The 17,232-nt window shown below is 41.7% G+C and overlaps 1 pseudogene; it reads left to right on the top strand.

The window, feature by feature from the left end:
* The first annotated feature begins 9,566 nt into the window (after positions 1 to 9,566).
* On the top strand, positions 9,567 to 14,757 carry LOC147477135 (eukaryotic peptide chain release factor subunit 1-3 pseudogene; annotated as a pseudogene).
* The last annotated feature ends 2,475 nt before the right edge of the window (positions 14,758 to 17,232 follow it).

Below are 17,232 nucleotides of genomic sequence, written 5' to 3'. Positions count from 1 at the left end.
TCACTAGAATCTAATGAATTTCCTGAGTTCAATGCACAACTTCAAGAACCAAGTTATAATAGCAGCAACATCAAGGTAAATTCGAGTTATTTATTCTCTCTCCCCTAATTTTATATATGCAGCTAGATTCCTCTCCAAATATTTTTTTTTAGCACATGAAAAGGCAAAAATGCAGGTGCCTAAAGATGAAGCTGCAGTTGAGAAAACAATTAGCGTCTCCAAATTCATATCCAAAATAATAATGATGCGAATTATTGTACTTACAATTATCATATTATTTGCTCATATTAAATTCTATATCAATAAATCAACTATATGACTTACACATGCAACACAAGTGCCCATTTACTAAGAGTTCCTTCAACACAATTAAACCTTTCGAGCCGTAAAGAAAGCGTCATCTCTCTCACTATCGTTCGAATCTCTGTAACTCCCATCAAAAACTTGGTTTACTATTACGAGTTAAAGTTCGTATAAATTGGTTTACCAGCTAGACTGTTTTTCTTTATTTGTTCTGTGTGATGGTTGTTTTGTTTTCAACATCTTCAAGTTGCATATAAAAGCCACATATTGGTTGAATATTGTTTGATTATTTATTTTTTGCTTTTGAGATAGTTATGTAGGAAATCATAATATGGAACATAAACAATAGAAAATATCTATCGTTTACTTCTTTGTTTAAGCCTGAAACCTGCAAAAAAAAAAAAAAATGCATTTGGAATTAAGTGCTAATAACATTTTCAGAATGGGGACCAATAACCAATGCAAGAATTGATCAAAAGATTGTGCAACTAACAACAGGGTTAAACAGATAAAATTCAGCAATGCAACTGGCATCCATAATTTCTTCCTTTTGACGCCACCTCCAAACAGATAGTTTGAAAAAATTCATCACACCATTATTTGAATCATTGAATCTCCATACACATGAAATAAGATCCACATTCTATTGAAACTTTTTAAATGTTAGTCTTCCCACATAGATATCTTCCAGAAAACTTTAATTTACACATTTAATTCAATCCACATATTATAGCACAAATATAATAGTGTCCAATGTATTTTTCTAATTGTTTCTCAATGTGATCTATCTAAATATTAAAAAAAAAATGCATTTGTTAGCTACCAACAATTCCTTTCTCAGTCCAAACTACCTGCTTATTTAATCACATTAAAAAAAGAACTTATGGATTCTCTAGATATTTTTTGAAGACAATAATAAAAAAATGTTATTCTTCTTGCATTTTTTTTGAGAAATTTTATTCTCTAATGTAGAATAGCAATTATGTTGCACACCATGATATAATATTCTTATATCTTACAGTTAGTACTCTCATATGAATCCAACAATATTCCTCAATCGCATATAAATGCTCGACAAGATCGATTTGCAACATGACATAGCGTATTGAACTTTTTTTCCCTTATTAATCTAAAACATGTTACATATTGATTTTCTCCACCCCAATTTTCTCACCTAGCACGTGCCCGTTTACTAGTATATATATAATAAGAAACTAAAGATATAAATGTCATTTCCTGATAACTTCCTTTCACCGTGTCACTCAATGCACTCTAAAGTTCCCAATTAATTAGGGAAGGCGGTTTATTTATCCTTTATTTTCTCCATTTAAGGCCACAAATTTGTTTTTGCCTGCCCCACTTTGCCTTGGGCGGCATACACCAAAACTATATAGATGAAGTAGCAAGCAAAACCTTTATTCTTTGTGGAACCTCTTATCAAAGGAACAGAGCAGGCGAAATGAGTGAAGCCACAATCACAAATATTATTTAGGATTGAACATTTGAGCCCGAACCTATCTTGTTGATTGTAAAGGTGTGATTTAGTTTCACCTAACGAATGTACTTAGTGGGGAGAACGGGTTTGGAAATGGGAAAGACCGAGTTCATTCTGAGTGAACTGCCTACGTATCTATCTCTCACTTCTCGGGGGAGAATAGAATCAGGTCTGACATAGTTCATGCAGAGGGTATTTATAGCTGATGAACGTGGAGATCTACCCAACATGTGTACTGACAGACACAAATGTAGGGTTGAGATTGAGAAAGAGTGTTGGAAACTTGGAATGGTGTTGGTAGGAATTCTATAATGACGGGGAGTGGTTACAGTGGTTCGTAATTTGCGGTAATATAATGTGTAAGTATGACTTTGGCAATGATTGCTTCTAGAAGATGGGCTGTGTCACGAGATAGAACGCTATGCGTGAGGATGTGCGAGTTGATCTGTTCTTGAGCGATCTGGTAGCTCGAGTGTGTGAGCTAATGATGTAGGTCACTCTGAAGGTGCTCGGGGAACGAGGTCAGAGGTCGGTATGGTATTTCCGCTATGATGGATATGTGCTTTGTTGTGAATATATAAGTGCGGAAACAACGTTACCCACAACAAACGGATCAATCCTATACAAAGATCGATCCTTCACACTAGACAAGACTTCAACACCCTCCAAGCAATATCCCAACACTTCTCAATATCAACTAACAAGCATATAAAGTAAAACAATTAATGTAAAGGAAGAACAAACCATAAGACGAGATATATCGTGGTTCGACAATTTGCCTACTTCCACAGCTGCGAGTTCCAAGCTTTTTGGATGTCCGAGTAACAGATTACAAGTCTCTCAATTCACTCACAAAGAATGAGCGGCTCAACTTCGGAAAGAATTGCTCTCTTTATAATCTCTCTTTCTTGGTTTTGGAAAAAGTTAGGTTTTCCAAAAACCTGATTTTATTTTTTATACCAAAAACCAAAATCGCGATTCTTGTAGCCAAGCCCAAAAAAGGACGAGCGGAAGTCGCGCTTCACTCTGGCCTTGGTAGCGATCGGCGTGAAAAACAAAAAAAAACTCTTTTTTCTCTACATTCTCCACCTCTGTGAGGTTTTAACATATAAAACCAAGCCGAACACATCCAGCAAGATCACATCCAGTAGGAACACCTCCAGCAAGGAAGACTCGCAGTCAACTGCCCCGAAGGGCTATGCCCACACAGGGCTCTTTCAAACATGTAGGATTTGGAGCAAGTCCAAACAGTGTTGGAACTTAACTCCGGTGACAACTTTCGTCAGCATATCACTAGGATTGTCATGGGTGTCTACTTTCTCAAGTGCTACATCACCATCCTCAACGACATCCCGTATAAAGTGATAACGGACATCAATATGCTTGGTCCGAGCATGATGAACTTGGTTCTTCACCAAATGAATAGCACTCTGACTATCACAATACAAAGCAACACTGTTCTGCTCAATACCCGAATCATCTAGAAGACCTCGAAGCCATAGTGCCTCTTTCACTGCCTCTGCCACTGCCATATACTCTGCCTCAATAGTAGATAGAGCAATTGTAGCATGTAGCATAGACCTCCAACTAACCGGTGCACCATGCATCATAAACACATAACCAGTAGTCGATCGTTGTCTATCTAGATCACCTGCATAATCAGAATCCACAAACCCACTGACATAACAAGTGCCTCCACCATAAGCCAATCCCACATCCAAGGTACCCTTCAAGTACCTTAGTACCCATTTCACTGCCTCCCAATCTTTGCTTCCGGGATTTGCCATATACCGCTTACAACACTAAGCGCACTGTGAAATGTAATGCGTGTGTGCACCACCATAGCATACATCAAACTACCCACGACACTTGCATAAGGAACATTAGCCATATGCTTTTGTTCCTCCACCAAACGAGGAGAGAACTTAGCTGAAAGCCTAAAATGCCCAGCTAAAGGTGTAGAAACCGACTTTGCATTCTCCATACCAAATCGAGAAATTACTTTCTGAAGGTATTTCTTCTGAGATACAACTATCCGTCGCTTCTTCCTATTTCTGTCAATCTCCATGCCTAGTATCTTCTTGGCTCCACCTAAGTCTTTCATCTCAAACTCAGAGCTAAGTTGAGATTTCAACTTGTCTATCTCCACCATGCTTTTGGAAGCAATAAGCATGTCATCCACATAAAGCAGGAGATAGATGAAGTCATTACCACGAAGCCTTCTAAAGTTGACACATCAGTCATACTTACTTCGGGTGTACTCATGTTGCATCATGAATGTGTCAAAGCGCTTGTACCATTGCAGGCGAGCGACATTTTAACCCGTATAGTGACCGATTCAATTTGCATACATAATCTTCTTTCAAGAAGCGACAAACCGCCGGGTTGTCTCATATAGATCTCTTCTTCCAAGTCCCCATGCAAAGCGGTTTTCACATCAAGTTGCTCTAACTCCAAGTTGAAGTGAGCAACTAGACTCAATAACACACGAATGGACGTATGTTTGACCACCGGGGAAAATACCTCATTGTAGTCAACTCCTTCCTTCTGTGAAAAACCCTTTGCTACCACTCTTGCCTTGTACCCGATCTTTGTCCGGTTCGGGAAGGACCTCTTTCTTTCTGAACACCCATTTACTGCCGATAGTCCTTTTGCCCTTTGGCAATAAAACTAGGTCCCATGTGTGATTTTTATCAAGAGATTCCATCTCTGCTTGCATAGCTCCCAACCAATCTCTGTAATGAGCATCTCTAACAGCTTCCTTGAAGCTATCTGGCTCATCATCTTCGATATTCAGTGCATATGCCACTAAATCCACCTTACCATAGTGTTTCACCGGCTTCTTGTGCCCATACTTGTGCACTTCTTTAACTTGTCTCTGTGGCCTAGGGTCAGCCACTACAAGTTGCGGATGCTCTTGCTCTTCTTCTGTTTCTTTATGCGGTTCCATGATTTGGTACCTCATCATGATCTAACCGGTCATCTGCAGATCGGACAACTCAAGCTCATTAGCTTGAACTTCTATAGACTCGCCCATTACGCCCGACTACTTCAAAACTTCTTGAAGATAACACGGAAGTCTCATCAAAGGTAACATCTCTGCTGACCAGGAACTTGTGGTCTTCTAGACACCACAATCTATATCCCTTTACCCCATTTGCGAAGCCTAAGAATATGGCCTTCTTAGCTCTAGGATCTAGCTTTGTTTGTCTCTTTACATAGTAGTATTTGTCGATCCAAACACTTTCATAAAATACTATAATCATTTGGGTTACGACCACACCTCATAAGGTGTCCCGCAATCTATAATTTGGTAATGGTGACCTATTGTACAGGTAACACGCCATGGACACTGCATCTGCCCAATACTCTTTGCCTAGACTGGCATTAGACAATAAACATCTTGCTCTTTCAAGCAAAGTTCTATTCATCCTCTCTGCCATTCCATTCTGCTGTGGCGTGCCCCTGACTGTCTAGTGTCTGGCAATTCCCTGTTGCGCACAGAACTCTTGGAAAGGTCCATAGGTATACTCAGTACCATTGTCAGACCGTAATGTCTTTACCTTCCTATCTGTGCGATTCTCAACCCTTGCCTTCCACTTCTTAAATGTCTCAAACATTTCATCTTTCGATTTCATCATATACACCCACACATAGCGAGTATGATCATCAATGAATGAGACATAATAGCGGTTACCTCCCTTGGAAGCCACCCTAGAGGGTCCCCAAACATCCGTATGCACATAATCAAGGATGCCTGTTGTCGTGTGCTTGCTTGACTTGAACTTGACTCTGTCTTTGCTTCCCATAGACCACAATGCTCCACGGAACCCCATACTTGGCTTCTTCAAGTTCTTCAAGAACCCCGCTTGCACAACTCGGACAAACCCTTTTAAACTTCATATGCCCTAAAGCGATATGCCATATCTTAGTGCACTCGGAATCATTACTACATGCACATTTTGCTACATCGCTTATCACCGTACTACCTATCGAGTATACAAGGTTCCATATTTTTGACCCTTCATAACAACTAAAGAGCCATTAACAATATTTAGGACTCCACCCAGCCCACAAACTTGTGGCCTTTGGAATCAAAGGTACCAAGAGAAATAAGACTTTTCTTTAGCTCGGGGAACATGTCTCACATCGGTTAAAGTCCTCACTACACCATCATACATCTTGACCCGTATAGTTCCAATTCCTACCGTCTTACAAGCAACGTCATTACCCATTAAAAGCGGAACCACCATCAATGCTCTCATAAGAAGTAAACCACTTTCTATTGGGCACATATGATAGGAACATCCGAATCAAGAATCCACCTTTCGGTCATATAGCCTTGTGTGGACACACAGGTGAACTCATCCTCTTGAGCACGAAGCATAATTTGCCTCAATTTTTGCCTTACCTTTCTTGACCATCTCTCTTGTTCTCTTTCTTGGGTGAGGACAATTACTTGCATAATGTCCTTTTCATTGCAATTGAGAAGCCTTTGTACATATTTTAAAGGCTTCTTTGACTTGGACCTAGAATTCTCATTACTTGAATAATTACGTTCATCTGAATTTCCTCTTTGCCACTATTACGACTGCATCAATGCTATTCTCTACGCGTGTCTTCTTCATCAACTCATAAGAAAGAAGTGCACTTTGAACTTCGTCAAGATCGGCTGACTTCTCTGTTCATGAATGTAGTCATTAGATGCTCATAGCTTTACGGCAAGGAGAATATTAAACATGCCGCTTGATCCTCATCATCCATCTTCATACCAACATTCAAATAATCGCTAGGCGTCGACGGAACTCACTAACGTGCTCTTGCATCGTTGAACCATCGACCATCATGTACCGATAAAGACGCTTCTTAAGGTACATCTTGTTAAATCATGCTCTTGGTCATATACATAGACTCTAGTTTGAGCCAAATACCGGCAACGGTATTTTCTCCCATCACACTATATATAACCTCATTAGCAAGACATAACCGGATTGATGAATAAGCCCGAAGATCGAACTCTTCCCAATCATCATTACTTTCATACTTCGCGCTTTAGATTTAATCCCCTTTAAAGCCTTGTGCAAACCTTGTTGGATGAGGATGTCCTTTACTTGGACTTGCCAAATCCCAAAGTTATTCTTCCCATTAAACTTCTACTTCAAACCTTGCGTTTGACATCTTTAGAGCCATCTTTCAAGTTACACACACAATAACCCAAAAAAGCGGTTTCACCTCGAATTTAATCGAACACCTTCTTCTACACAAATTTTGAGCACTAAACTCAAAATCCTAGGTCGTATACCTACGCCTCGATACCAATTGTTGTGAATATATAAGTCGCGTAAAACAACGTTATTAATTACACAAAACGGATCAATCCTACACAAAGATCGATCCTTCACACTAGACAAGACTTCAACACCCTCGAGCAATATCCCAACACTTCAATATCAACTAACAAGCATATAAAGTAAAACAATTAATGTAAAGGAAGAACAAACCACAAGGCGAGATATATATCGTGGTTCGGCGAATTTACCTACTTCCACATCGCGAGTTCAAGCTTTCTTGTATGTCCACGGTAACATATTACAAGTCTCTCAATTCACTCACAAAGAATGAGCGCTTTCAACTCACAAAGAATTGCTCTCTTATAATCTCTCTCTTTTCTTGGTTTTGGAAAAGTTAGGTTTTCCAAAAACTGATTTTGTTTTATACCAAAAACCAAAATCGCGATTCTTCAGAAATAGCCAAGCCCACAAAAAGGACTGGCTGGCTGGCGCCCATTGAGTGCGGGTCGGCCAAAACATTTGGAGCATGAGCTGGTCGTCCACTCTGGCCTTGGTAGCTCTGGCGTGAAAAACAAAAAAAAACTCTTTTTTCTCTACATGCTTGATATTCCTGAATGAGAATATCACTCCCTCACACTGATATCAAGCGAAAAAAAATAAACATCTTGCTGACAGTATAAGGTTGCTAATCAGGATCTTCAAAAACTTCTCCATCATCAGACAACATATCCAATGACCACATATCAAGCTGGTAGCGATCAAAACAAAAAAAAACATTTCAAGCTGGTAGCGAAGGATACCACCTATGCCACCCAAACTTCTGCAAAACTGAGACTCTTCTTGGGACTTTTTGGTAACAAACTCAAGACTGCAACCAAATTTCTTGTACTCTTTGAAGTTTAATCAACAGGTAGGGTCTGCCTCAACCCCGTAACCAATTCAAAAAAAAAAAAAATCTTGTACTTATTTGCCAACCACTCCAACAAAGAGAGCTTCTCCGATCCTGGGCACAACTCAGCATTTTTCATTGAATCTCGGAAGTTTCTATGATTATTGCTGTAATGCAATAATCATATGACTGACTTGCTGTGATGCACTTAAAGAAGATGTGCACATAGGCTTCACAGTCCTGTTTGCATTGGCACGCAGCAACTGGATTCTAACTTCAACCCTTCTCTCATAAGCTTGTCATTAGTATCTATCTGGGTGCCCACAGGTTTCTCACTCTGCATTTGTTCCACTTTCCAACCAACAGCTGCTACTCTAGGATGGATTATAGCATTAGTGACAAGTATGACAATCCGCTCTCGCTCTTTCTAATACTTTGTGCTGAGACGGCTTTCTGCTATGATATTCAACTAAACCTTGAAATATCCCATATTTCTCGAACTTCCACAAGTGATCAAGCATGGGCATCAAACTGTTAAACTTTCTCTTCTTATTTTTATACGATATGGACCAATTAATAGCGTTGTTACATGATTCTTAGAACAAAAACTACTATAGCTAATGTCTAATCAAATTTATAGTATGTCCGGAATGGACTTTCTATAGCTGGGACAAACAGTGGCCTAGTAGTTCAATTCTCCAAAGACAGTCTCCTAAGTTCAAGAGAGCACCCTTTTTAGCAGCATCTGCCCCAAAGTTAGCTTCTCTCAATGTGTGAGTGTTCCACCATTATATCATAAGTATTCAATCCATAAAAATAATGCATCTCAACTTCGTATAAGCTAATACATGGACAAATGCCAAAGTCTCTTTGTTCTCTTCGTTTATATTAAAACCTTACAAAATATGCATTTAGATTCTTTGTTCACTAGATAGTAAGGGTCCATTGAAATTGTTAGTTTTCAACAGATTTTCGTTGTCAAGGCCTGAAGGTGGTTTCAGTCATTCGGCTGCACTAGTTCTTTTAAAGAGGCGCCACAACCAAATTGATTATCATCAAATGATCAAAACACAAAACCAGCTATAAAATAGAAGACCCACTTTTTCTTTGTTCAAAATCAACGAGCAACATGCACAAAATCAAGGTGCTGAACAGGAGTACCTTGCACTTTTTCTGTCTTTTTTTCCCTGGCATTGCCGCGTAGTTTTAGCGAATATGGAGGCCCATATACTTGTCAATTGGGCCTTCAAGCTTAAGGCCCATTATGCGTCCACCCAGTACGGGGTAATTAGAATAGCCCAGTACTCATCAGCATCACAATTCTAATTCTATTCTAAGGAATCGGAATCGGAATCGGAATCGGAATCAAGTTTTATATAGGAATTTATTTCCTAAATAGACTCTGCTTAGGAATTCATTAGCAATTTGTACGTTATACACGTCTTCAATCAGACCATATAAAAACTCGAACACCCTTAGACCATACCTAGTTTGAACATCTCATCACTGCCATAGCATGCACCTTCCCCATCAAGGATTTCTCCTCAAACCAGTAAGCCTCAATTTTGTTCTGGTTCTGCGTCTCACAATGTCAGGCCGTCACGAAACTGATAAGAACATTGAGATATGGAAGATGAAGAAACTGATCAATTCCTTGGAAGCTGCCAGAGGCAAGGATACTAGCATGATTTCTCTCATTGTGCCTCCACGTGACCAGATAGCACGAGTAACTAAGATGCTGGGTGATGAATTTGCTACTGCTTCAAATATGAAAAGTAAAGTTAATCGTCAGTCCGTGTTGGATGCCATTACATCAGCTCAGCAGAGGCTGGAGCTTTATAGCAAGGTTCCTCCAAATGGTTTGGTTCTATAACCTGGAACCACTGTGACGGATGATGGAAAGGAGAAAACGGTTACAATTGACTTTGAGCCTTTCAGGCCTATTAATGCATCACTATACGTCTGCGATAACAAGTTCCATACAGAGGCCCTGAATGAATTATTGGAGTATGACGATAAGTTTGGCTTCATAGTAATGGATGGGAATGGAGCTCTTTCCGGGATGTTAAGTGCCAATACTTGTGAAGTTCTCCACAGGTTTACTGTTGATCTCCCCAACAATGTGACTCCCAACAGTTTGAGGTTTGCTAGGCTTCGGATGGAGAGCTGTCACAACTATGTGAGGAAGACAGCTGAGCTGGCAATACAGTTTTTAGTCAATGTTTACACCAGCCAGCCCAATGTTTCGGGATTGATTCTTGCTGGATCGGGAGACTTTAAGACTCAGTTAATCCAATCTGATATGTTACATCCTCGTCTCCAAGCTAAAATACTGAATGTTGTTGACGTTTCTTATGGAGGTGAGGATGGTTTCAATCAGGCCATTGAGCTATCCGCTGAGATTTTGTCCAATCTGAAGTTAGTTCAGGAGAAGCTTTTGATTGGGAAGTTCTTTGAGGAAATTAGGCTTAACACAAGGAAGTGTGTTTTTGGCATTGATGATACTCTGAAAGCGCTCGAAATGGAAGCTGTGGAGACACCTACTGTGTGGGAAAATCTTGATATAAACCGGTACTAGCTGAAGAACAACATGACAGGTGAGACTTTCATAAAACTCTTTAACAAAGAACAAGGGCCATTCAGAGCAACTTTTGTGATTCTGCCACCTCTTTGTAAAGGAGCGTTTTGGTTCTCCTTTACATACAAGATTAAGAGAAGGAGATTGGATATTGATAAGACCGAGTTCGTTGATGAGCGAACTGCCTACGTATCTTCTCTCGATCCTGGGGGGAGAGAAGAATCAGGTCTGACGTAGTTCATGTAGGTGGCATTTATAGTCATTGAGTATGAAGATCTATGAGACACGTGTGCTGACATGTACAGATGTATGGTTGAGATCAAGGATGAGTGTTAGGTTGGTTTTGGTAGGAATTCTGTAATGATGGGGATAAGTAGCTGTGGTTAGTAGCTTGCGGCAGTGGTTTGTGAAATTACACTTTTGGTAATGATTGCATATGGATAAGAGATGATGTCATAAGTCGAGGTGTTCTACGTGAGATCATCTGTTTGACATGAGGTCGGTGTGGTATTTATGTTTATGCTGGACACGTGTCTAATATTCATTAGATGTGAATATTACTCCCTCACACTGCCCCTTCTCAGTAGGTCACTTTATACGGAGAAGCGATTTGCTGAGAAAGAATGGTGCCACGTGTTTAGCATATGTGAGGAGGCGAACGAATGTGAATAGAAATATTCACCGTGCTGGAGAGATCGTTCCGTATTATATAGCAAACTGGTGGTGGATTGAAGCAGACACGTGATTGGCACGTGTTTAGCATAACTTTTGAGAGTGCGTGCGAGAGTTAAGTAGCCTTGGAGCTACAAAAAGCGTATGGTGCTGGAGAACGTTGGAACTCCTGAGAGTTTTTTAGTTCAAATAAATGGTTGGCTCGTAGAGAGCGTTCTGCACTAAGTTGAGCATAGGTCGAGGGATCCTTAGAGAGCTCGAGTGTTCGTTCTAGCGTATGTAAGTGTGTTGCTCCAGTAGGTCAAGGGACCTTGTAGCGCTTATGGAAGCATTCTGCTCACAAAGAGCGTAGGTCGAGGGACCTTGTAGCGCTTGTGGAAGCGTTCTAATCGGAGAGCGTTCTCACTGAGTTGATCCTAGAGATGTAGGTCCTCAACTAGCGAGAATTGGAGAGGCTATGGAGCCTGTAAGCTCAAGAGAGCGTGCTGTTCATGGAGAACGTGTTAGCTTATGAAAGCGTATTGCTCACGAAGAGCATTCTCACTGAGTTGATTCTAGAAGTATAGGTCTTCAACTTAGCAAGATTTGGAGAGGCTATGAGCCTGTAAGCTCCTGAGAACGTTCTGCTCGTGGAGAGCATATTTAGCCTCTGAAGGCGTACTGCTCACTGAGAGCGTTCTCATGGAGTTGATCCTAGAAGTATAGGTCCTCAACTTAGCGAGATTTGGAGAGGCTATGAGCCTGTAAGCTCCTGAGAGTGTTCTACTCACGGAGAGCGTATTTAGCCTCTGAAGGCGTACTGCTCACTGAGAGCGTTCTCACGGAGTTGATCCTAGGAGTATAGGTCCTCAACTTAGTGAGATTTGGAGAGGCTATGAGCATGTAAGCTCTTGAGAGCATTCTGCTTGCGAAGAGCGTAGTTAGCCTCTGAAGGCGTGTTGCTCACTGAGAGTGTATGTAGCCCCCGAGGTATGCATCGCTTCAATCGGCGTTCTCATGGAGTTGATCCGAGGAGTATAGGTCCTCAACTTAGCGAGATTTGGAGAGGCTATGAGCCTGTAAGCTCCTGAGAGCATTCTGCTTGCGAAAAGCGCAGTTAGCCTCTGAAGGCGTGCTCACTAAAGTGTATGTTGCCCCTGAGGGCGTACTGCTCACTGAGAGCATTCTCACGGAGTTGATCCTAGGAGTATAGGTCCTCAACTTAGCGAGATTTTGAGAGGCTATGAGCCTGTAAGCTCCTGAGAGCGTTCTACTTGCGAAGAGCGTAGTTAGCCTCTGAAGGCGTGCTGCTAACTAAGAGCGTATGTAGCCCCTGAGGGCGTAGTGCTCACTGAGAGCGTGTTAGCTTAAGAAAGCATATGGCTCACGGAGAGCGTTCTCGCTGAGTCGATCCTAGAAATATAGGTCCTCGACTAGCGAGACTCGGAGAGGCTGTGGAGCCTGTTAGCTCAAGAGAGCGTTTTGCTCACGGAGAGCGTGTTAGCTTAAGAAAGCGTATTGCTCACTGAGAGCATTCTCGCTGAGTCGATCCTAGAAATATAGGTCCTCGACTAGCAAGAGTCGGAGAGGTTGTGGACCCTGTAAGCTCAAGAGAGCGTTTTGTGCTTGAGCACGTTTAAAGTCCTGAGAGTGTTTTGTTATGTGGAGAACGAGTTGTGAGTGGTTTCCTCATGCTGAACTGCTATAGAAGATGAAGCGACCTCAGCGGAGCTAGTCTCGGGTGATTGTTTCTCGACCGGAGGAATGGAGATCTTGGCAACAGGAGTTGGTGCGACCTCTGGGGTCTTGACAACAAGAGCGGAAGTGACCTCTAGGGTCTTGCCAACAGGAGCTGGGGCGACCTCTGGGATCTTGATAACAAGAGCGGAGGCGACCTCTGGGGTCTTGACAATAGGAGTGGAGACGAACTCTGGGGTCTTGTCAACAGGAGAGAAGTGGTGACGCTATGTAGCGTTTGAGCTCGAGTGAGCGTTATATTTAGCTGGGTGTTGTGACTCGGGTGAGTCCATGGGCATCCTACTTTGGAGATCATATCGTCGTCAATAGCTAGCCTTGAATTGGTGTGACTATAGTTAGCCCCAGTTTTGGAGCTTCATTGACCTGTAAAAATGCGAGCTAGCACCAAAGAGCTAGTATGAACTAACAGTAGTAATTTTGGAGATGCATGGATCATAATAACTGAATTGAGCCTATTGAGATGACAATGACTAGCCCCAGTTCGGAGATGGCTGTGGCTAGCCCCTAGTTTGGAGCTTGAAGAACTTGTACAAAATGCGAGCTGTACAAAATGCGAGAGTAGTAATTCTGGAGATGCATAGAGCATAATAACTGAATTGAGCCTATTGAGATGACAATGACTAGCCCAAGTTCGGAGATGGCTGAGGCTAGCCCCTAGTTTAGAGCTTGAAGAACCTGTACAAAATGCGAGCTAACACCAAAGAGTTAGTTCGAACTAACAATAGTAATTCTGGAGATGCATAGAGCATAATAACTGATTTGAGCCTATTGAGATGGAAACAATAAGCCCCAGTCCGGAGATGGTTGTGGCTAGCCCCCATTGTGCATTGGAGCTTGATTGACCTGCACTAGATCGAACTAATATCCAAAAGAAATTAGAACAAAAAATTGTTAATTTGGAAACTTTTCCCGCTGGAGCAGGGTAATGTGCCCGTTCATTATGCCTAGGTGACCGACTAAATTCTGGACTTGAGCTTTGAGGCTTTCCATGCTTCGTGGGCTTTAGAATTTTTCTTTTGGTGGTAGGATTTATAAAGTGATTCTCAAGGAATCGAGACCACAGACGGTGCCCATGTAAAGGAGCATTTTGGTTCTCCTTTACATACAAGATTAAGAGGAGAAGGAGATTGGATATTGATAAGACCGAGTTCGTTGATGAGCGAACTGCCTACGTATCTTCTCTCGATCCTGGGGGGAGAGAAGAATCAGGTCTGACGTAGTTCATGTAGGTGGTATTTATAGTCGTTGAGTATGAAGATCTGTGAGACACGTGTGCTGACATGTACGGATGTATGGTTGAGATTAAGGATGAGTGTTAGGTTAGCTTTGGTAGGAATTCTGTAATGATGGGGATAAGTAGCTGTGGTTAGTAGCTTGCGGCAGTGGTTTGTGAAAGTACACCTTTGGTAATGATTACATATGGATAAGAGATGATGTCATAAGTTGAGGCGTTCTGCATGAGATCGTCTGTTTGACCTGCGTTATCCTGGAGCGAGCTGAAGTAGACCACCTACATGAGGCGAGCTGCTTATAAAGCGAGCTTTGAGGACATTGACATGAGGTCGGTGTGGTATTTCTGTTTATGCTGGACACATGTCTACTATTCATTAGATGTGAATATTACTCCCTCACACTCTTCATACTTGGAAATTCAGGACAAGAAATCGCTACTGGAGTGGTTTGCGAATGAGTACCGGTAGTTTGGGTGCAGTCTTGAGTTTGTCACTAACAGATCACAAGAGGGTTCGTGGTTTGTCAAGGGGCTGGCGGAATTGGAGGTATCCTCTGTTAGCAGGTTAATATGATGTCGTTAGATGTGTTGGGAGATTTCACTAGAAAGTTACACCTCAATCTAGCTAATTTCTATCCCAAATGATTTTAACTTGGAGATCACACCAAGAAAATCACTCACCCAAGTCTTTTGGTAGTTATCACAACAAACTTAACATGCAAAGCCACTAATTTATCATCATAATCATAGCAAACAATAAATATGGAAGTAAATAATGCAAAGAGACACAAAGATTTAAGGTGGTTCAGTAAATGTTACCTACATCTACACAAGAGCCGAGTTTCCTTTATAGCAAAGATTGGAGAGTTTACAAGAGATATCAAGAATCAAGAACAAGAGGCCTCACTCAAACCCTAGCTCAATAGAGCTCCCGCAATACCCAAGAAATGAATCTCTCAAAGTTATCTAAAAAATCCTAATCTATTTCCTTTATATAGGTACATATAGAAAAAGGTAAGAAAATGGGCTTTGGGCCGAAATTTTAAAAAATCAGTGAAAATTTCAGAGGCATGAGCGCGGGGTGTGCCCAGGCCAAGGCATGGTTGAGCGCGGGTCGCGCCCCCTTCATAGCTAACTTCTAGTGAATAGAGCGCAGGTCACGCCTCGTCCAAAGCATGGTTGAGCGCGGGTCGCGCCCCCTTCATAGCTAACTTCTAGTGAATAGAGCGCAGGTCACGCCTCGTCCAAAGCATGGTTGAGCGCGGGTCGCGCCCCCTTCTCCAAACTAAAATCTAAAAGTAACAAGGTCGGACACTGGAGCAAATTAAAGCTCGACAGTTCCACAAACCCAACAATCTCCCACTTGGAACCTTCAAGATTCTACATGCACATCACATCTCAATTGTAACAACTCAATCCAAATCCAATTTACTAATGAAACACTAAGCTCATCCATCATGGTCTTCAAGCAAGAAGACCCACCGAAGTTGCACACAACTTCCGTTTCTCAGTAGGCACGGTCTTGGTCAACATATTCGCTGGATTCTCACTCCCTTGGATCTTCTCAAGTGCCAAAACCTCATCCTCCAACAGAGATCGGATAAAATGATACCGGAGACCAATGTGCTTGGTCCTAGAATGGAAGACAAAATTTTTAGCAAGATGTATAGCACTCTGACTGTCACGGTGTAACACACTCCTCTCTTGCTTCATCCCAAGCTATTTCTTCAATCCCTATAACCAAATCATCTCTTTGCTTGCCTCTGTAACGGCCACATACTCTGCTTCTGTGGTAGACAAAGCAACGATCTTCTGTAACTGAGAAATCCAACTCACTGCAGTAGCACCTATTGTAAAGACATAACCAGTAGTGCTTTTTCTGAGATCTATCTCACCTGCAAAATCGGCATCCACATACCCTTGCAGGTTCAGAACACCCCTTCCATAACATAGGCATTTCTCTATGGTACCTCTCAAATATCTCAATATCCACTTCACGGCTTCCCAATGTTTCTTGCCAGGATTAGACCTAAATCTACTGACAACTCCCACTGCTTGGGCTATATCCGGACACATGCAAACCATGGCATACATAAGACTTCCAATGGCGTATGGTACCTTAGCCATGAAGTTTCTTTCCTCAACAGTCTTGGGAGAGTGTTCCTTGGACAACTTGAAGTGGACTGCCAAAGGTGTGCAAACTGGTTTCGCACCACCCATGTTGAACCTCTTTAATACCTTTTCAATATACAAAGCCTGAGACAACTCCAGAATACCTTTCTGACTATCTCTTCTGATTCTCATCCCTAGAATCTGTTTCGCTGCACCCAAGTCCTTCATAGAGAACTCACTTGCCAACTTCTCTTTCAATCTCCCAATTTCTAACATATCAGAACTCGCTACTAACATATCATCAACATATAGTAATTGGATGATGTAACTGGAGTCGAACCTCTTGAAGTAGCAACAATGGTCAGCGTTGCACTTATAGTAGCCATTTCCTTGCATGAAGTTATCAAACTTCCTGTACTGTACCACTGCCTAGAGGCTTGTTTCAAACCATACAAGCTCTTTCTGAGCCTGCATACCATATTCTCTTGACCCTTCTTGATGTAACCCTCCGGTTGTAGCATGTAAATTTCCTCAACTAGGTCACCATGGAGGAAGGCAGTTTTAACATCTAACTGCTCAAGATACAAATCTTCCGCTGCAACAATACTCAACACTGACCGAATAGTATTCAGTTTCACCACTAGGGAGAATATCTCTGTGAAGTCAATGCCTGCTTTCTCCTGAAAACCCTTGACTACTAGCCTCGCTTTGTATCTCTTGGAACCATCATGTTCCTCTTTGACTCTAAACATCCATTTGTTCTATAGAGCCTTCTTGCCCATGGGTAGTTTGGCTAACTCCCACGTGCCATTAGAGATGAGGGACTTCATCTCATCTTGCATAGCAAGCTCCCACTTGCTTGCATCACTTGCTTCAATGCTTCATCATAGCATTGAGGCTCGCCACCATTAGTAAGTAGTAAGT

Source organism: Coptis chinensis, chromosome 9 (assembly GCF_015680905.1).
Source record: "Coptis chinensis isolate HL-2020 chromosome 9, ASM1568090v1, whole genome shotgun sequence".
NCBI lineage: Eukaryota > Viridiplantae > Streptophyta > Magnoliopsida > Ranunculales > Ranunculaceae > Coptis > Coptis chinensis.
The sequence above is the reverse complement of the archived record's forward strand: the minus strand, read 5'-3'. Positions and strand labels throughout refer to the sequence as shown.